The sequence below is a fragment of the Megalops cyprinoides genome, chromosome 16, assembly GCF_013368585.1.
Source record: "Megalops cyprinoides isolate fMegCyp1 chromosome 16, fMegCyp1.pri, whole genome shotgun sequence".
Classification (NCBI taxonomy): domain Eukaryota; kingdom Metazoa; phylum Chordata; class Actinopteri; order Elopiformes; family Megalopidae; genus Megalops; species Megalops cyprinoides.
The window spans coordinates 16,629,894-16,652,679 of record NC_050598.1 but is presented as its reverse complement, the minus strand read 5'-3'; the positions used below and the strand labels follow the sequence as shown (position 1 = coordinate 16,652,679).

The 22,786-nt window shown below is 41.4% G+C and overlaps 1 protein-coding gene across 1 annotated transcript in view; it reads right to left on the bottom strand.

The window, feature by feature from the left end:
- The window catches only part of nexmifb (neurite extension and migration factor b), a 66,119-nt gene that overhangs the window by 17,163 nt on the left and 26,170 nt on the right, over positions 1 to 22,786 (bottom strand). The gene's annotated exons all lie outside the window — the stretch shown is intronic.

The following is a 22,786-nucleotide window of genomic DNA, read 5'->3' as shown; positions in this document are numbered from 1 at the left end:
ATGTGTGGATCAGTACTGAGCAATTTCTGCTAGAGCCATTCAGTGTTACTGTTTAGTTGTTTTTTGCAGTCCCGTCTTGTTTTTGAACCGCTATGAATAAAGGAAGACAACAGTGAAAAAGGAACATACACATTATATTGACATAGAGAAGGGAATGCAAACATGCTCCACATGGGCATGGATGTTCACAATCAGACTTTTCATTGCAGTACTACACATGCGCAATGTTGTTTTACACCGGCTGTTTCCTCAGCTTGGTGAAAGTGATCGAGATGCATGTGCCGTATGAATAAAGTCCAAGAATGCAAGCATCTGCCGTAATAGGAGACGGATATGACAGCTGGCCAGTAAATCTTGCGAATCTCGCAACTGGCAAAGTGTATAACATCTCTGGAATACTGGTAGGGGTCAGATTTTATAAATATATTGATTTTTTTCCCCATCCACTACAGGCCACCCCAGGCTGTTTCTGGATCAGCACTGAGGTAGCAGTTCAAGGCCTGTGTTGAATGCCAGCTGTCTGACCAATAACAACGCACAACCACATTCAACTGTCCTTGGCAGCTGGCTGTGAAACAGCACAATACTGGAGTAGCACCTTTTTTAATGCTCAAAGCTGGGAAAGAGGAGCTTTCAGTCTAAGTATGATGATGCTACGCCTTCAGCTATATGTAAGATATTCAATCCAGTTACATTATTTTTTTAATGCTTACACATCATCAGAAGTTATGTGGTCACTGAGATTCATTATTTGTTTAATTTCTACAGTTAAATGAAATTGCATAATAATGGAAGAAAAACTAATTAAACTAACTAACTAAACTACTACAGTGTGCACAGTAAAGTAGCTGAATCACAAGAACAACATTACAAACAGTAAAAGTGTTTACCACACACTAACACACAGCAACAAGGCATTTATAACTGGCCAAACCCACAGGCAACCTCATTCCCATCTTAATAATGTCCAACACCATGCTACACTGGCAACTCGCTCTTCTCAAGCAGAAGCCAGTGATAATTAAAACACAAAGAAGGAAGCCCTTTTACTTTCTCTCCACTGTGTTACTTGGTTGGGCAGCGAGCTGTCGCTGGCTGCGACACAGCTGCCACTCTGACAGCACACAGCACAGCATTGCTGATGGGCAGCGATCAGAAGCCAGCCCCACGCTGGCCTGCGCAGCTGCGACTCCGCCGACTGCAGCGTCTGCATCAACCTGCACAACAGGCTCCATGCCGATATCCCTGGCAGCCGGACAAATGCACGAGGATCTCTGTCAGCAGTCGGCCCCGCTGCCGCCGCTGCCGCCGCCCTGCTGGGAGGGTATCCGTGAGGTGTTGCTGCGGGCCGGCGGAGCGGGGGCTAATGAGCCACGGAGTCAGCCGTCAAGAGCGAGGGCGTGCCCCGGCGACAAGCAGCTATGAACGCCGGTCCTCCTCCCGGGGCTTCGGCACACAATGTAGAGGCGTTCATTTTCCCGGGTTATTCACGACTCTCCGGCTCAGTCACCCCCCCCCCCCCCCCCACTCCGCTCACCATGCTGCCGACCTGCGATTAGTTTAATGAAGATGGACAGCCAGCGCTAACAAGTTGCATAAATTGGCGCCTTAGCCAATGACCACATACAATTTAACAGGTCAATATGCCACACTGTTTTGTCTGCTTACCAAAGATGACAGAAATTTTTGGGGGCCTGATAGCACCCTGGTTAGTGCGTAGTGACAAGCTGATGCAGTGAGACCTGACAGGATACCACACATGACCCTTCATCGCTGACTGAGAGCACTGGCACTCTATCAATAAATGCAAAGAGGTGTAATACATGCTCCTAATATCCAGTAGTATTATGGTGTCAAATCATCCTATTTACTGATCTGCACAGTAGCACTAAAGAAAGAGGGATTAGGTGAGTGTAGAGAAGTTGGAGGAAATTGCAATTAAACTTTCTAAATCTTATTGCCCAGAGGAGCATTTCGATGTCTGTGTAATACTAACACAAGTGAAAGTGTGCAATGTTACCTAAAATGGACAGAGACATTCCTGATTCCTGAGCCTTGTTGATACCTGTAGAGTGACAGGCTAGAACTGAACTCTGTACATTCTACAGGGTAGAACTGCTGTACGTGAATGCACATTAAATATGCTATACCAAACTCCTTTAGTTTCTGCTATACGTACTTACTGCATATAATGGGGAGGAGCCAGAAACCGATGGAGTGTCAGAGCAGAGAAACGGGAGAGGCACAAGAAATTCTCATGCATTATTTTCAAAGCAGCAGCACCCTTTCAATCAAGGGAAAAATCATCTAAAGCCTCAGAGTAGTTAAAAAAAAAAGTTCTCTCTCCCACATCATTGATGAATAAATAATCAGGCTTTTGTAACAGTCTGTGTTGTTTCTTGTGGTTCCCAGAGATTCGATGATTGGCTATTTTAAGTTGCGGCACATTTTAATAGCCTCGGCGCTTCAGACAGCTCAATTGTTGTGGCACGGTCTCCCACTGGGCCCAAACACACTCAGTGAGCTGGCCTTGCATTTCACTGCAGCTCTCACTGTCTGCCAGCCACAGAAAATAATGCATTTTATTTTCACTACAGGTAATTCTGGAGTTTTTCAAAAAAAAAAGTTTTTGCTTCATTTATATATATGTAGTACATCCGCACAACAGGTTTTTCATCTTTTTTACAGTGAAGGACCAAAGGAGAAAGAGCTATATCCTACAAATAAATCAATTGTCCCTGCAAGTTTCCAGCATAAAGAAAATAGAATGGACCATATCAGACTCCATTGTGGACAAAAATCTGCATTTGCACACATTCACACTGTTCATGTAGCTCTTTGCAGAATTTAAAATGGAGTAAAAATGTGACAAAATAGCAAAGCCTTAAGGTAACATACTTTAGTTATGTACAGGACACATGGTAAGTCTGATCATAATGGTATCATTTTTCTAACTCAAAAAAGTTACACACTATAACGAACTTGTTTACACTTGAAGATAAAAGGTTCCCTCTGAAAGTTTTCAATCACAATCAATGGTTTTCGAGGGATGATGACGTTGAAATTCTTCAGCTGTCCAGAAGTGCAAAGAGCAATGTATGCCTTTTGCTGGTGCAATGTGTAATGTCAGCCATTTTGTGTTGCTTTATCTGCAGCTAAAAAGGGTTAAAGATATGCATATATCTTCCTATGAGACCTGACTCATGGACCACCCTGTGAGTATTTACTGTATGTGACAAACAAATATTGCAAAGGTGTGGCATCTCCTGGAGACAGGTAGCAAAGTGGCCCCTGCCATGGTAGAGGATGCTCCATAGACACAGTGGCATTGCACAGGGGGCTATTTTACAGTCCCTCGGTGAGAGAATGTAGCAGGGCACACCTGCTTTCTGCTGTCTTGCAGTCACAGAAGGAGAAATTCCTCCACAATGCCCGCCTTTGTGCTGCACCTGGCGTGCTCCTCAGTCCAGACAGGTCGCAGACAGCCAGGCTCACGCCTTCTGGAGCATCTCTAATTAAACCATTACACAAGCTAGTACAAAGGGTGCCTGCAAAACCGGCGCTCTGAAAACGAATAAGTCACTTTTCTGAGAGCACGGTTTCTCTGCGACTGACCCCTGCACCTCCTTTGTCAGGCAGACTGCGTCTCAAGCGGCCTGAACACCCCTCACCTAATGCATTATGTGGCAAAGATGAACCACCTTTGAAAATCAAATAAGGTAAGAGTTACATGCATCACCAGTGGGATGATTCATGCTGTAGTTGTGTGCACAGAACCTTAACCTTTCCACAGAACCTCAGGGGAGCAAATAAAAACTTTGTTGTTCCAGTATCTGAATATTGGCTACCACCCACTCTGTAACCAACATAGAAGGGGCAGCAATCCCATGCTAAATTCATGTCTGTTTAATGGTCAGATATTAAATGTCTGCTGCTCTGAAACTAACATCAGAGTGTGCACACAATTTCCTAAGCAGTATTCACTGCCACTGATAACAGCATTTATAAGCATTCATACAAGCTAATTAAAAATGACATAGAACCCTACATTACATTCTGCATTATAACTGATGCAACACTTCTTTTGGGATCTTTGATCTTTATACATACTTATGAATGAGTATGGATATCGTCTGTATAGCTTGCAGAGAATCTATAAGCACTACATTAAGTGTAGTTGAAAAATAAAAACAACCAATTTTTTTTTCTCTGTACCCAGAAGTAAAGATATGTGCCCGAGGCATGTCTTCCTTGGCAACGCCATATCTGAAAACATTTGGAAATCCATCAAAATCCAGCACCCCAAAGCGCAAATTCTGGGTGTCATGCAAATGAGCCAGGTCAGCTGACACCGTTTGTACGAGTTCAGTCGTTCTCTCCCCCTCCAGGTGTCGGACAGCTTGTAGTAGCGTGACATCATTGCGCGGGATAAAGGCGAGCGTGGCACACACACACACACACACACACACACACACACAGCCCTGCGGGCCTGGAGTTGGGGGGGGGGGGTGACTCATCAGAGGGAAAGTGAAACACACATCATTATCCAAACGCGGAGCCTGCCTACGGAGCCCCCCTGCTGGATAGCCGTCTTTTTAGCTTTACACATCAGAGGCCACGCTTACTCTCATTACGCATTTCAGAACTCTCGCACCACAGCCTACAGAGAGGCATTACTCCGCACTGTCCGTTTCAGTCACACGTGCGGATGTCCACCTGTTGCCTGCATTCCCTGCTCTCTTTACATTATGGTCATTTAGCAGACACCTTACTTATATGTGTTACACTTCTGACATGTTATATACAGGCAATTGTGGGTTACGTATCTTGCCCAAGGGTACAGCGGCAGTGCACCAGCAGGGAACTGAAGCAGCAACCTTTTGGTTACAAGCTCTGTACCTTACCACTATTCTATGCTGCCACCCATAAAACTTTACTACCATTAAACGATATTTAATCTACAGCACACATCTCACAAGACAAGTAATACATTTTTCGACTATCCCAACCTAAATGTGGTCACATGTAACAGTTGGCTTCATTCTATTATTGGCTTAATCTATACAACTCAGACTTTATGTATCAATTTATACTGGATATTGTACTGAAGCAAAACAGGTCCAACACTAGCAGTGGCCCTACTCGAACTGATAGCCCTATTATCACATTGCAGGTGTTATGAAAGTACATATCTGTAATTACATGAAGGTTAACACTACGTACTATGTAACACAACATATTCGTGTAACATTTAACATAGTACTTATATACACAGTTATAGGGGCATAAGGCTGTCCTAAAACAAAATGTCATGCAATAAATTTCAAATGCACATGTGTTTTTGTTTTCAAGGTTCTGAGCTGGATTAAACATTTTTTATGCTTAAGCCAACAGTTATTTTTCCCCATTACAAGTCACACAGCGCACTACAGTAGAGTGGGTACTTGCTGAAGGATAGGTGCTACTTGCAAGACATCTGATGACTCACAGGTTGCCTGAGAGCACTGAGATGAGGAAGCCCTGGCCAACCTATTCACCTCTATACCAGGGTTTCCGCTAGGATTTTTAACATCTGTAGCATTCGAAGGCTAGGCCTACATAGCATCAAATGTAGCCTATAGGCTACCAGGTGACATTTTATTTTCTCCTTTTTTTCACTGCGGCAAATTCCTCTGCTGCCAACTTGAAATCAAACATGTCCAATGTGTCTTTGCAGCTTGCAATGCGCATAAGCTGCATCACTCTCCCCTCCTCCAGACGACTTTGCAGTGCCATCTTAATTCGATTCTGCAGAGAGAAACCCCTCTCTGCTGGCCTAGTAGCAAGTATCGCGCAATAAAAGAGCACACCCTTTTGGGGGAAAAACAGTACTGTAGGCTGTTAATGGGCTATTTCGTTGTCAAAAGACAAATGTCCTGTTTAGGGATAGCCTTCATTATAGCTACGTTGTATGAGCATTATTACCGGACATTTTGAGTGGCAAGTTTTTAATTTATTGGTTTTTTATAAATTTTACCAGGCAAAAACTGGTAATTACCGGCTAATGGAAACCCTGCTCTATACGAAGCCAGTTTGCTCTGCCACTGGAGGACTGGTCACTGTTTCTGGTCACTGTTTGCAAATGACATGTTTTTGATCTGGGGCTGAGGGGTTCAGGCTGTGTTCAAGATGCATGCCTTGCCAATTGAACCACTCGGAGACCGCCTCGAATGAAGCTTGCTGGCCAGCACAATTAAGAATCTGTGTGACATTTCATAGTCATTAGCAGAACTTCCGTGATGATACCCCCCAAAATGTTTAATTCGTCCCCCCTCTGCTTCTGTTCAATCGGTGACAGTGGGAAATGCACACTGCTCTGTCCTGCACTCTAAATGATGAGCCACATATAGGGCACCATTGTACTAAAAACCACATGCTTCCATTATCTCCTAACCCAAAAGACTCTGCAGGACTGTGGTGGGACACAACATGGCAAATGTTCCACTGGTTATAGCGGTTTTCAAGCCAGTAAGGAGTCCTATTCCAAAGGCCTTGCATGAGTTTGTTTTCCACAGTGTGCTAAAATGAATAAAAAATAGTCCAGAAATCATTACAGAATTAAAGCACAATATGAATATATTATTCATTCATACATCTGTGCACCTCTGTCACCTAAGCCAAGCACAGACCTTCTCAATGGACAGGTCAGGGGATCAGACTCAGGTATAGGTGTGGGGGCAGATAACACGCCCAATTATCTCTCACCCCCCAGACTCATCTTATCTACTGATTCACCAACACAGTAAATTACGAGCTCTGTCTGGATTGCCGCTTTGTGTTGACACATTTGCAGGCGTGCAGAAAACCTGGGGAAAGGAAGAAATCTCTGCTGCACAGGGCAAAGGTGCTAGTTAGATAGTGAGAAAAGATTTTGTTTACTTGTGTAATTATTTTTGTCTGCATTATTTGAGAGATTATTGTGATCTGCATGGCTGTATTGTGTCCTCTATCTTGTATGCGTGCGTGTGTGTGTGTGTGTGTGTGTGTGTGTGTGTGTGGGTGGAGGAACTGGGGGAGTACAAGAGGTTATATCCCAACTTCTTCTGTTGCTTCAGTCACAAATATTCAGAGTGCTGATAATACTCTGAAGAGGAGGCTGTCAGCCATGGTTGCCAAGTCTGCAGTTTTCGTGCCAAATTGGGCTACTTCTTCCAGTTGAGTGTGTTTTTTCCTCTATTCTCTGCTCGGGCTATTAAATTTGTCCGGCCAAGCTGGCGTATTTTCCCAGCTCTTCACCGTGTATGCCCTGTTTGTTTGACACAGAACCCCAAAGACAACACCAAGTCAAAACATTTACATATGCTTGCAAGGACAACTCCGCACTTCATCCAGCCTGGTACGGCAGTCAGGTAGATATAACTTCTGAAATGAAATTTCAGTGGATTTCAGGAGTGCCCAATGTTCATACCACAGCCCTAAGAAAGCAGAGGTAAGACCATGTCTATTCATTCTCTGTGTGTGGCCTATAAACTGTTAGTCGAGCAGAGGGGCTCACTGAAGGAAATAATGCAACAGCAAGAGAGGACAGGGGAAACAGGCTTGCTCCTGGCAAAGCTGGTACGCTAGCTGAGAGATTGCTGACCCTCTGTAGTCGTCTGGCCTCATGGAAGGCCGTGACAGAGAAGCAGCCCTGTGTCCACACATCTGTGAGGCCTTCTTCACTCCACCTGTTCCCACAGTCTAAGGACAAATCCACAGAGATGCACAGCCTCTTCTTAGCAGAACTGTACTGTAATGTCTGTTCTTCTGCAATCTCACTAATGGAACTTTAAATTTCATGCCAAATGCTTTACTTAAAATGCATGAGCAAATGTCAACCGTGAGCAGTGAAGGAGTCTTTGCTACTCACCAAGGCTACAGTGCAGTGCATGTCTGTGAGGAACCCTGCACTGTTTACAAAGTAAAGTTCATTTCTTTCCTTTCTTCTAAGGATATACTACTCATATTTCCAGTCAATCAAGCTGAAAATACATTATGGTATCAAGTGAAATGTCAACCAAATCAATTAACCTCCTTTTTAACCATTATTAATCTGTGAAGTCAATTTTATTTAATGCATGCGGGTTTTTTCAAAAGATTTGTTTGCCTCTACTAATCTTCAGGGAGAAAAACGGTGGGATTTTCTGTTTGGCTTCTAGAGGTCTGTTTATAAAAGATTTGTCTGCCCACTTACACTGTCTCTGACTCTGATTGGCTGAATTGCATGTTTGCTTTGCAGCCATGGCAACATATAGTCACCAAGGAAATGTGGTTTAAGGCAACTGATATGGAAATGGGAGTTTATGGTATACAACACAAATGATCGAGCAATCCACTCTGCCAAGCAGAGAGCAGAACAGGCCTAGCGTTTCTGATGTACCTATCAAGCGTAACAAAAATAAACTGGTGTCCACTTCCTGGTGTATATGTGTGTGCTGCCGAGAAGTAGTACCAACTGCTTGTGAGTGTGTGTGCGTGTGTGTTTGTGCATGTGCCTAACACTGCCCTCTGCAAACAGATGTGCAATACCACATCTATATTTGTTTTCTGTATGTGTGTTATTGAGTGGAGGGGAAATATGCAAATAATATATGCAAAGGAACGAATTTAGCTAAAAGGTGTGACATGTCCATAGGTTGCCCTTGATAAGGGCATCTTCCAGATAAATTAGTTTATAATCTAACAATATTCTCATACAATGGGCAAAAATAATACACAGACTGTACACTTCTGAACAGACTGGTACTACGCTGGTTAATGATAAGCCTACCATGTCTGCACCTGATCTGGTCTAATTGACAGTGATTATCCAACTGTGGTTCCAATAGCCTGTCATCAGGTGTAGGGAATTAAGTCTCTCGGCTGCCAACAGATGGAGAACAGACTGAAAAATAATTTTACCATCCATATTTGATACAGCAAATTTATATACAAATTGTAGCCAAGTGCAACATTAAATTATTGTTGCTTTAGCCTTGACGCATCTGAAACATGGAAAGTTCACACAAAAATATGCATGTACAGGGGCTCCACTGTTACTCTTATGAGGCACAACAAAGAAGGCATACCTTCAAAATAACAAAAAAATGTACATCATATATAAAATCATACATCATACAGGACATGAAGGCTATGAAAAAATACCAGAGATGAGGAAGACCTTGGTTTTTATTTCTGTAGGAAATTATAGAAGAGAAGCAGTAAGGAAGTACTGCTGAAATCAGAATGTCCTTACCTTTGCCTCAAATTCTCAACCTTGAGTTGTTTTCTATAATATAATTAGTTTAACTCATTAAACTGAGAAACAGATCCAATGCTCAAAAACTGATTTTTTTTTTTAATCTATGCAAGCTTTCTGAAGAAAATATCATTCTGCCAAACCAAATTAGGACACATTATTAGATATAAAAGCAAATTAGGTGGACAAATTTTCAAGGATTATAACAAGACGGTAACATCACATAACACTGCACACTGTGGTTTCAAGGCAGAGGCTAGGAGATGCAGGCAAGTAACGGTAGTGAGATTTCTGTGTTTGATTTATCATTTGACAACACTAATCTGACAACAGGCTAAGCACTGTTTGTGAAAGCTATGCCCTCTGCATAATAACCCATGCTGAGGGGACGTGGTGTTCCACTGAATGACATCTATTTTTTCAGCCAGATTGTACAGCCTGTGAAAAAGTCAATGGACTGTATCATCACTGTCAAGAACAGGCTGTCAGCAAGGTATGACAAAGACAGCAACAGCCCATAGATGCAGACAATTTGGTGGAGAGAGGTCACAGCTTGTAGAGGGTATTTTAGATAGCATGTCTGATAAACCTAGTTGACTGATCATTTTATTACCTGATCTCCACCCTAATATCCATACAAAATTAACCCAGTTACTATCACCACCTACAAACAACAACCTCCCAAAGCAGTCCATGAGTCTTTCTGTGTAACAAAACTGACTCAATATAGAAATATCTGCATTCACTAAAACTTTCATGGGTAAAATTAATAATATCAATGAAATATTTTATTTCGCACATGGCTCTCAAGGCTCTCGCTCATAAATATTGACGATAGAGAAGGCAGCTGTGAATTTTTTGTTAAGCATTTAAATTTTGATTCAAACAGTAAATTGTGATCCCATGGTTGATCACTCCAAAGGTAAAATATTCAGTCACATCCATAATATCCAAGATATACATTTTGAGACCGAGGCCTCTATTCCCAATCTCTCCCCATGGTTTCCTGATGGCCAGGCAACCTGGAGAGTGTTTGTGCATGTATGTGTATGTGTGCGTGTGTGTGTGTGCCTGCTTATTCCTCCAGCGCTGTGAGCTCAGCCATACTGCGCACGCACACACGCTGCCCCCAGGGAGCTGGGTAATGATGTTGATTGCTGTAATTTGTCTCTGTAGTTTGGTTCAAACAGCTCTTGGAGTCATCACCTCCATGTCTCAAACAAACAAACCTAGCCCTGATTTACACATAAGAGCAATGCTCCCATTCCTTTCCTTTTTTGTCTGCTCACTCCAGTACACCTCGAATGCATTGAGAGACCTCCAGGGTAAACCAGGCTGCTGGTGGCAATGGCGTTGGTGGGCCAGAGAGGGGAACTCTTCTGTAAGGGCAAAAGAAATCCAGTGCCCCAGTGCAGCGATGCGCATACAATGATGCAGAAGGTGCCATCCATCCGATGAGACATTAAACCAAGGTCCTGACTCACCGTGGTCATTAAAGACCAAATGGCACTTATCAAAAGAGTAGGACTGTTTACCCTCGTGTCCTGGTCAAATTACCAAACTGGTTTGCTACATCTGGCCACATATTCATCCCCTCACAGCTGATATTCTAAAGGTCTCAGCATGACCTGTAGTACCTTTTTTTCATTACGTGGTGAAATCATACTTAAAATCATACAAATAAAAATCTATTCGATTACACCCCAACAACCTAGATATGTTATATAATTAGGAACCACACTAAAAGGCTGGTCTTCATAATGTCAATGTTCATTTAATATAAAGCCTAGTGTCTCACTTTCCATGTCAAAAAATTGCATGCAAAGGACAACGTATTGTCTCTAGTTAGCTCTGGGTTTTGACATCTTATCGGGAGCATTTTAACATTCTGCTCAGATGGGTGGAAAGCAAGAGTTAATGTTGAAGGGGGGAAGGGTTGAGTTTCACCATCTGTTCTTATCTGCCTTTAATTATCCTACTGTTGACATTCACTTGTTAATTGATAGGCAGTCTGGAGAGCTCTTCTCCTAGGGTTGCATTGTATCTCTACATAGAACAGCACACATCTTGTTGAGCAGGCCTCTGATTCCAGCTTATAGGCATAAATTACTCCATTGTTCTCACTCAGGTCAGCAAAACACAGGAGGGCAAATCATACAGTATCCTTCCCTTCCCTCCCCAAGGAAAAGGGTTTTCCTCATGAATCTAGCACTTTCTGTTTTGTTCGCCAGGAAATGTTTGTGGTATTTCATCTTTCCTGGTTTTAATTTGTGTATGTTTTTTTTCTCTCTCTCAACATAGCAGAAAAGGTTTGATTATGACAAATAGACAATAAAGACAGTTGTACTGGATGCCAAACTGCAAAGCTCCAGCCAGTTGTTTTATGCAATAGTTCTTCTCTGCTCCATGTTTCAGAGTCTATGTGCTATACCATATGAACAAAACTCCCACCATGTTACACTGACAGGCTTCATCAATGCCGTGGAGAAAGTTGTCATTTAAGACACGAATGTGGTAGACAACCGAAAACTAAAGGAGCTGTTGGAAGGCAAGCAAACAGGGTCCTGTGAAAGCCATATTCCCTAAATATGGACAATTCACCATTGAAGGCCACCATTGTACAGTACCAAGTCAACATCAAGGACCTTATGTACAATTTTAGTCTGATTATTTGGTTACACCTGACTTCCCAACAGCTGGTCATTACAGAGATCATCTCATAGTGCCTTGACTCCCAATACATTCATCAGCCACAGCTAAAAACTCCTCCAAAGGTGTCATATTTGATAGTGAAATGAGCCCTGTGTGGGCAGGCATATGTCTGTCGCAGAGAGGCAGGGGAATTATGGGAAATAAGCCACCTGCCGCCCTCTTTCACTGCCCTCAGTCAGAGTTCCTGAAGCGATCCGGTGAGGTGTTAGAAATTGATTAGGCAGCTAAAGGTCACCCTGCCCAGTCCTTCCTCAGGATCTAAGAGTTAATGAGTTGGAGACAGCCACGCTCAGTAAATGGAAAGCCTGCGTTTTTAGTTCTGTTTGTCCAAGAGGCATGAGAAGAGGCAGCCAAGCAAAGCTCGCAATGACTGAGTGTTCTAAAAAAAAGAAATAAAATAACACAACCGCAGACTTTTCAAACAAATCTTAACCTCCAGCATGAGGTGTCGTCCCCACCCACGAGAAGAAAGGTCTCTGATCTGAAATGTCATTAGTATATACCCAAAATGCCCTGGTTATCTGAACTCTGCTCACTTTGTCTTGCTGAATATAAATCAAGAACAGGGGCACCAGGGCCATTAAACTGCAATGATTGCTGTTAATGCATAAGATAGCCATGCCCTGGAGGTTTTTACAAGCCAACAGAAGCATTTAGTCAATACCTTTTTATTTTTACTTTCCATTTTACTTTACCATATCAATCTGACATATGTTGACTGCAGTTAATCAATATTTTGTTTCACCTCCAAATTAACCTGCCTCTCTCACTCAGAATCTCAGTAAAGAATAGTCCTATGAAGGATTCATTATACCTTAAAAAGTAACAAATCCTAAACGTTGCTGTAAACATACATAAAAATTATGACCAACATGTAACAATTGCTTTTCATAGGACACGTGACATGATGTTAGGTCACGATAGTTATAATACTTGTCATTACATGCTTCATAACTTTATTTCAGTAGTCATAAGCTGGTCAAATGTTTATTATGCATATGAAGTTTATGGGCACCATTTGCAGCTGATAAAGGTGGTGAGAATGCTTAATAAGACCTAATTCAAATAAACCATTACCAAAGAATGCGAGACATCAATGGACCTGCTATGATGCTGATTCTGAAAATTAAAAAATGACATGCCCTCAAGGTTTGGGATACACAATCAATAGTGATTTTAACCAGCCTGCTTTTGAAAATTCTGATCCACTAAAGCCAGCAAGCAGCTTTAAGGAAGCCTAAGGCTGTTTGCCTAAAAAAAAATTCACAGCACTTCACAATCATCACCCAACAATCACTTTGCCTCCAAGATTCAATTGATCTGGCTTTGTGTGTCATGTTCTTACTGTCCATTGGGAGATGTCATCATGATGAAGACAGAAATCAGAATTCAAGTACAATTAACAAAAGCATACCGATGGAAAAGTTTTATGAATGCATATTTGCAGAAAGCAATTAATGGTATTTTATACAGAATTCATATATGCACTGACTCATCATAGCAGATTTGCTCTATTATACCATAACTACCTGTTAACTGCCCTTTTGCACAATCTGTTTTAGTTGTCTCCTTCCAAACTGCATATCTAGCCACTCAGTCACTTTAGCACAACCTTTGCAGAGTTTATGTACAGTTGTTAGTAATTTTATATTTTATACTTTTATAGTTTTTATATTCTACTATAGTTTTATTTTCTTTTCTATTTTATTTCTATGTTTAAGTTATGTGTGCACTGTATAGAGAAGCTTTAAATCTCATTGTACTTGTATAATGACAATAAAGGCTTTCTATTCTATTCTATTCTATTCTATATGTGGTGTGTATATAGGAAGCAGAGAACTGTAGATCTAATCATCAAATTACAGTAAGGTAATGATAAATATGGATGAAATAATGCAAAGTCTTTCCATAATAAATACAAAATTACTTAAAATGGATTATCTTGACCTCAACCCTTTGATTTTAAAATGTATGCCATTGGGAAGAATAATATGAATTATAGTTCTGAATGACTACCTGTTCAGGACATAATGGTGGTAAAGCATGACCTATTTGAGCCCCCTTACCCTACCTTAAGATTACATTAATAGGTTAATTAGGTGCTCTTTTAAGGCTAATAAATACAGCTTTCAAGTCATTGTAAAATTCCTTTTAAAGTCATGGATGCAAAAATTGTACCATTTTTACTTTTGACCTCAATTATTTCATAATGCATAGCTTTTGATTTTTTTTTTCAATTTACATAGGTTATAATGAGGACATTTGGCATCTGTGAATTCCGTGCTTTGCCAAATTCTGCAAAACACAACGATCAGAGGACATTTCCGGAATATATAAATTTGTCATCTCTTATATGTTAAAATGCTGTTAATTTACACATATATTCTGCACAGACAATTCCTTTTTTTCTCATGAAGATGCTGACCCTACACAACATCTGGGAAGCCATTTTTATTCATTTTTGATACATCCCTTCACTGGTATTTGAATGATGGCTGAAAAAGAGACGCTGTGGGTAAAACCGGAGGGAATGTGATAAAAACTGCACCCAAATGTTCTTTTTTTCTTTCTTGCCGAGAGGTTTTCTAATGTGTAGAAATTGATTACGTGTAACGGGTGTGAACAGCGAGCACAATGCTGGGCACTGCACAGTCAAAGTCGAGAGGGGAACCTGTGAGACAGTGGCAGCGATGTTCATACCGTTCCCTCACATTTCATTTGTAACAACACCTGGATATCACTGCAAATCACACTCCCGCTATGACAAGTGAGAGGAAGATTAAAAAAACAAAAAACATCCTAAACTTCCTCTCCAGAAACAGTTGATACTCTTGTGCTGCCCCGCCTGGCCTTTCTCTGTTGTCCTTTCGGTTCTGCCGATGAGTAAATGTGTCTGCCAGTCTGTAGCGCAGGTCAAATTAGCTCTGAAGCACTGTTTTTTCTGATCTGTTGTACATGGGTGCTTATGGTGGTTGGCCCTGGAGCTCTGTCATTCTCACTGTGTCTTGGGAGGGCGCAGGGTCATTCAATAACACACTGCTTTTTCTCTTTTGACCCCTGTGACCTTACAGAAGCACAATGCTTGATGGGAAGTGTACACCCTCTGTGTCAATGCTGTATTCACTATGCTTAAGACTTCTGTAGCTGTCCCTTTCTTAAATAGAATACTCTGTATGGCACTGAGTACTATAAAAACCACCAAGGATTCTGTTGAAATAAACATGGTTTGGCATATGTTCTGCATCCACAATATTCTTTTGTTCCCTACCTACTGAAGTGAAAAGGCGTACATGCTGTAATGTAAGCCATAAAGAGAACTGACCATTTGTATAGAGAACATTATTTGCTTTAATGATGGGCAAAAAGAATAGAGGTATATCTTTATATGTTGCAAATGAAAACATTTTGATAAAGTATGGATATTAACATAATCACACATTCACATATCGAGTCAATTATAATTGACACTGGGTTTATGCTGAATCACTCTATATTGATTAGGCTTGAAGGATTTTGACAGATATTTGTTGAATATGCTTTTTTATACACCAACCAAATAAAAATTGATCTATTTAATTGAAGACAATCAGATCTGCTCCATAACAGAGTGAGATACTCTCATTTGAATGATTTAGTGATGGTCCAGTAAGATATTATTAACTGCTTGTAATAAAACCTAAATATTAAACCATGAGATGCTATTCTAATCTTCAAAAAGCATTACTCTGTAGTACTCAATTGATGCAGCCTACCCTAGACAGGCATTTTGATTTTAAATATTAGCTATCTGAGTCACCTTGGATGTGTCTGTAAAGCAAATAAAGCAAAGAGAAAAGCAAAACAAGGTAACACTTAACCCTTTACATAGTGGAGTTGGCCCAGAGGTTGAGTAGCAACCAATTCTGGAGGGGAATGGGGGATCAGAGCTGAATGAATGTTTTTGAATACCCATAATCCAACATTCTCCTCACGGAATGGACAATGTGGTGGACATTGGACACTCCAAATATCAAATCCACCATCCTTCCATACCTCTAAGTAATGGGGGAGCACAGATAATGTTTATTCCCTTTCTTTACAGTGCCTTGGAGTTACAGTTACACTGAGCTCTGGTTTGTAGTAAGAGAGTCTCTTTGGTTCTTTCTGTCTTTTTCTTTTCTGAGTAGATAAGTGCAGTTATGCATCATCAGTCCCTGACCATTCAGTCCTAATCTCAATCTTTCTCCCCCACGGGTTCAGAAATTTATTATGAAAGTGACACAAAATTGCCAATTAACAAAAAAAAAAAAAAAAAAGCACGCCCAAGACACTCTTCTTGTAAACTCCTCATTGCTCATCTGCGTTTTACTGTTAGGACAGTGGCAATTAACATGTAATTCACCGGCCCCGATTACACCTGCAGTGTGACTGGAATAACAACGATTCTGAGCCCAGCGGATGTGTCTCCTCTCAGTGCTACGACAGAACCGTGAGGTAGCTCTCCGGCCCTGGAGCAGGGAAGCTCCCTGACAGTGGTGAGGTTGATGTCGGGAACTGAGGAGCGCAGAGCATTCATGACTGACACTCGCTCTCATATCCGCACTCCAGGGAAATAACCCCTTAATTCAGTGTGCGCTAGTGCACCAGGATTGAAACAGGGCAACTTGGAGTGGGGGGATATTAAAGGCTTTCCCCCACATGACTTTCAAATATCAGGAAATAAAATGCGTAAAAAGGAGAGCGGGCGATGCGCAAAGCCACTGAGGGCTCAGCAAAAGCTGCCACTTTGGGGGGGTGGGTGTGCAGCCCAGACCACCCCGCTTCCTCCAGCAAACAAAGCTAAAATTACAAGGCCTCGGCTACCCTACAGCGCTAGGACAGAGGGTTGTCTGAGAGATGGTGTGACAGTGGTGTGACAGTGCTGGAGGAGCTCGGGAGATGACTGTCGACCCTCAGCTGAATTACCTGCCTGTGCTAACACAGCCCACTCAGCGGTTGGCTCTTTTAAATTAACTCCGCTCTCATTGGTGGCAGCATTTTAACTGTGATAGCGGGCTCCCAAACAACCGTCCTCCTTGCCCAAACCCATTACAATCCCATTAATTCCTGGGGGGAGGCACAGGTTAGAGGTCTGTTGGCTATCAAAGCTTTGCACGAATAGCTAGGAATCACTCAACAGTGTCACTCTCAGGGTGACATGTGTCCCTAGCATGTCGTTAATAGTTATTATAGCAGCAAGCACTCCTTGAGATTTGCAAGCAAGCCCAAACAGTGAGGCACATCCATTTTTGTATAGCTGTCAGAGACATAACAAAGGACTCCGGTTGTGTGAGTGAGGCTTTTTTACATCATAGTTCATGTGCATTTTTTTTTCACCAACAAATTACAGCCTCAGCTTTATCACAACAAAGACATCAGAGAACTCCACATGTCCCACACAGATGCGGGATTGTGGTGTGCTTTTTATGTGACAGTGAGAGATTCAGTCCCACAGTTCTTTTTCCTCGTTGTCCTCTAAGCACTGAGCCTCACTAAAGCCCATTGTAACGGCTCCCATTCAGACAGTTATTAAATAAGCTTTCACTGCCAAGGCAGAGGATGCATTCCCAACCTGCAGTATTGCATTAATAGTGGGCTCCTCTGGAGTTCAATAGCTTTGCCAAAGGAATAGATAGCCTGATAAGGTTAAATTCCAGAATCATGCATGTTATTAATACATGTTCTGAGGATCTCAAGTAGGGTAACTCCAGTTTTATCCAGCTCTCTTTAAACAACTAATAATATCTAAATTCAGGGGAGAAACTAACCCATGCAAAAATATATTCAGAATATACTGTATTTTAGAAGATACATTTTGATCTCAATAAATACATTGAAAATATGTAAATTATTGCCATTTTGGTTTTTTAAAATACATTTGTGATATATGCTTGTTCTTAACAACATATTTGGCAGCATATTACAACATATTTTACTTTTTTATGGGAAATGAAATAATTAAGACCGTAAGATCCTCGATTAGGTGGTTCAGAGCCTAGCTGAAAGTTAGGACCTTTCAGGACCTCAGGACCTTTCAGCAGGAATCTGTATCATCAGTGGTAAACATTGTGTACGTTGGTTTTCTCTCCAATAAAGTCAAGTCTGATTGAGTTAAGTGAAACTGATCTGAATCTGATACCTCTGACTGTTGACCGTTGGCAGGTTCTTTGTAAAATAATCTGTTTTTGAAGATGTGCGAAAATATGGACAAAGGAGGTATTTATTTGAACCTATTTTCTTAAGTTATCCCTGCATATTTGTAATAAAAAAAAGATTAATTAAGAATAAAATATTTGTTATTTATTGTTCTCAATAAATCTTGTGTATTGTGTAATTGTATTGTCCACATCTTCACAGCTCAAAAAAACTTACTTAATAATGCATTTACTGAAAGGGGTTTCAGCCGTTAACTATCAAATTAATTTCAGTTTTCAGTTAACTTATCATCGAACTGATTAAGTGAAGTCTGAAATAAGGCGTACAGTGCCTCTCTAGCATATAGTGGCTCTCCAGGAACAGGACAGGAAAACACAGATCTAGAAAAATGTTAGCCAAGTTTCACAAACACCACAGCAGACATCCATTAATCTAGAGGGCAGTTCCATTGCCTAATCACTGTTCAGGACCAGGCTGGTTTCAAATGGGTTTTTATTCCTCATCAGCACAATAGGTGCCATTAACTCTAACTTCAGCGACTAAATGTCATATAACCAATGACAACAGCAAAGGGAATTGGAATCTATTTGACTCTCAACCAGAAGGAGAAAAGAAATAGTGCATGAGGATAAAAGAGAAAGGTATCCGTTTTCACTATTGCTGATACAGCACCTAAAACAAAGAAAAATCAATCGAACAATAAAAAATGCAAAATAATCAATTTTTAATTCTAACAATTACAACATTCGTAGCTATGTTATCCCAGACTAATGAGATCCGACCCCTTCGTAGCTGACCTCGGACAGATGTCTGATTGTGTCTCGGCAGTTCATTAAAAAAGGGAGGGAGGGAGGGAGATGCCTGTGCATTTGCAGTGCATAAAGATGTGACAGAGACACAACGGCATCTCCCCATTTTTAAGCCGCACATGCAAATAATGACTCCTCCGCACCACACAGCTGCTAGGTGCCAAACGGTCACCATGATTAAATGCCACTCCCCAAATTTCTTTTATCTCTCTGACACAATGTGCAAAAGACTTGATTAAGGACAATATCTCATGGGTATGGAAGGATAGGTCTTCTTTTTGTGACTGGTAGCGTTACAAATGAGAACTCAGTATACACACACACACATATGCACACACACGCACACACACACGCACACTGGGATGACAGGTATGCTGTCTGCCAAGTTATGGGTTGGTGGGGCATAAACCATACCTACGTAGAACATAGAGTTAGGCCTCTTGTGGGGTTTACTACAGTAAAACTCAATGTCCATAAGGTCAGATCCAGAAACAACATAAACACACAATCTCTTACAGACACACAATAAATGCCCAAATGTGGACATTTTAACTTTCTTCCTTATCTTCTTTCTCCTTTCTTCCTTCTTAATTTTCTGCAACACTACATCAATAATAATGCTGTGGGCCCCCAATTTACGCTTTTCACCATTGGTCTCTCCCCAGATTACCACATTTCTTAATTGTAGCCAATTGCAAATCGCTTTCTGCCCCCTGCAGAAAACAGATGATGGTCATGCATGAAAGCTACCCTGCTAACTAACTAAGCTCCAAACCAGAAGATTGATTGTAATACTAATACAGAAATATATCCTCTAAAACAGCAAGGCAATGTAAATCAACAATACATAACGTTAAAACTAGCTAGCATGTATTTTGTGTCGTTGGCTTGTGTTGCCTTAATGTATAGGAGACACACCTAGCTAGGTAGGCTAATCTAGTAGATCACAATTAGCTACTGTAGCTAACTCACAAACAAGCTCAGTGTTGTGGCTCTTGCACCTTTTCCATCACAGTAGTTGTATCTCCCACAACACATAAGCCTTGCTGTCAAAACCAACTATGGAGCAGGTGAATTCAGATTAAGAACTGAACAGACGCTCACAGTTGAACCTGTACGTTAACTTTAGACATATAAGGCGTTTTGTTTATAAAGTAGATTCACCATTAAATTTACTGTAACTGTTATACTCTTTCATCCTGTGATTGTAGTACAGAGTATCATCCTAACTGACACACTGTATAACACCAAAGTAAATGGTATTTCCACAAAATAAACACTTTGAAAGTACTCCAGATAATAAAATAAGATAAAAAAAACAGCACCAAGTCCCATGGAACATTTCACAAGGAAACACTGGGTAGGTTTGCTCTGAAATAGTGCTTGTTCAGTTTGTGTGAGGTAATATCACCCAAATTGCTCAGTGTAACTTTGTTTCATTTTGATATAATTTATTCTAATGACACACCTGTTTTTGTAAGAGTTTCTCCTGACATAAAGAGTACAAGTACTTTGTATGTGTGAATAACCTAGTAATTTTGTATGCAGAAAGCATTTTGTGTAGATACATATATATGCACACACAAATACACACAGTCACCACAAATAAACACATACATGTATACATATACACACATATGCACGTCCATCCACAGAAACACAATGGCCTACATTTGCAGAAGTCTACAATTTAAAAACTGTATTATTCATACTTTTATTCTATTCCCTTTCTTTCAAAACTGTGTATGAGCACACTCAAATTAAATTCTTTGAATATTTTTGTGTATGACAGAGTGGCGTCCAGGGTAACTTACTCTGTAGCTGTAGTTAAGAGCCAACACAGCAGAACAAGAGAAAGACAGCAGCAGAAAAGGGTGAGGGGGTACAGGGAACAGCAGAAGAGGATAAGGGGGTAGAGAGAAGAGCACGATAGGGTGAGGGGGTAGAGACAAAATGCTCTGCCTTCTACTCGCTATACCTTCTGCTTGAGGTTTAATTTAAATTATGCTGTGGTACTTTGGTAAACAAAAAGTGTTCCTGAGGGCAGCCCTGCACAGTTTGATACTACATTACCATTACAAAGGCCTTCCCACTGCCTGTGACTTTCCCATTCTGCACTCCAGCACCCATCGTGTACCATATACCGTCCTTGGGTATTCTGTGCTGTGTTGATAGGACTGTGCAGACATAAGGCGGATCCCCTCATATGTGTACTGCTATGCTGTGAACCCAGAAAAGACCAGAAACTTCCACAGTATTTACTAACCAACTGCTCACGATTTCAAAACAACCAACAAATGTATTAGACTGTCAATGCCAACCTCGAAGCTATCCATCAAATGATCCTTGCACTGTTGACATCATCTCTCTGCCCACTACAGACAGGCTATCCAAATGCACGGAATAGACCAACCTTGGTGGATTTCATAGCTGTTGTAAAGAAACCTAACAGTGAGACATAATAGTAGAAATTATGTGTGAGTGGGTGTGTAATCTCATGCACACTTTGCAGCGTGAACTATAAACCTAAAAGGCACTCTATAAAGGAAGCCTAAACGTACAAAAAACAGCTTGTGTGAATCAGCCAGCGCAATACTTCATCAGATTAATTTGGTTATCTGTGGATGTTGCTGTTGTTTATCGTGTTGAATAATTATTTTCTACTTGGATCTCAATCCATCTGAAACTGTTACCATTGGATTCAGACCCTTGGTTGAACCCACTGGATGTAAAACATTACAGTTTACAGCGCCAGAGGCGGTCACATTTTCTGAATGGCCATCGTGCTTAGGAGAGACCGCGGCTTCCGTGTTGGTTCTCGCGGCCCTCTGGCTCTCATAAGAAGAGCACACTTGGCACATCCTCCACAGCTCTCTTTTCCGTGTAGCCTGTCGTCGCTAGCCTCTGGTCGGGTGCCAATCGCCGACTTGGCAGAAAGAGACGCGATACAAAGAAACTGGCAGGTCCGAGAGATAACGTTGATGGAGTGCAATGGTCCAGGCTTCGTCTGTCAGCTCCGTCTGGCTCACGGGCAGCCCCCTAGAACAAAGACTGCCCACACCAATCACCGCAAGAAAAATCCAATATGGCCCTTTCAGGTCACCCTAATCCCTGCAACTCGGCAGGTAATCTCTGCATCAACTGGCCTGATTGGCTCTGCCTTGAGGAAGCCCTGCCCATTGTTATTTCAGAACACCGAGCTCCAAGAGGATCATATAGCCAGGAATTGCCCAACCTCTTGAGTCAATCCCAGTTCAATTAAATACATTTTCAATGAGCCTGTGAATAGCAGTACTACAAGAGCTGGTGGTTCAAACCTCTAGATCTGTAGTCTTTGAGGAAAAAGGAGAAGTGAAACCTGTAGTCTTCCTGTAGACCTGTAGAGGTGAGAACAAATTTCTAGTTTGTGTCCCTGGAACACTACAGGTGGGGGTTTTGACAACAGGCACACATGGTAATGCTAACCATGAGCTCATGCAGGGAGACAAATTACAAATGGCTTAATGAGTCAGCACTGAAACAGAGTGGCCTCAACACCCCCAAATGGCGGTGTTGCTTGACACAGAGACGCCCGACTTCTCACGAGATCACCCTTAGTCTAACCCATGATCTAAAAATGGTCTGCAGAAACCGGCTCTCTGCGGCTGTGTCATATCTATTCTTCCCACTTCAAATTTCAAGGACTTCCATTAAAAAATAATGAGACTTGAAATCACTGTTTATTGCACCCTTAAAGGTTTTGAAATGTTGCTAATGGTAAATGGCCAGGAAGAAAAAAACATGCATGACATTTCAGTTAGCTTTCAACTGTAGAGACTGTTAAGAGTATGAATAA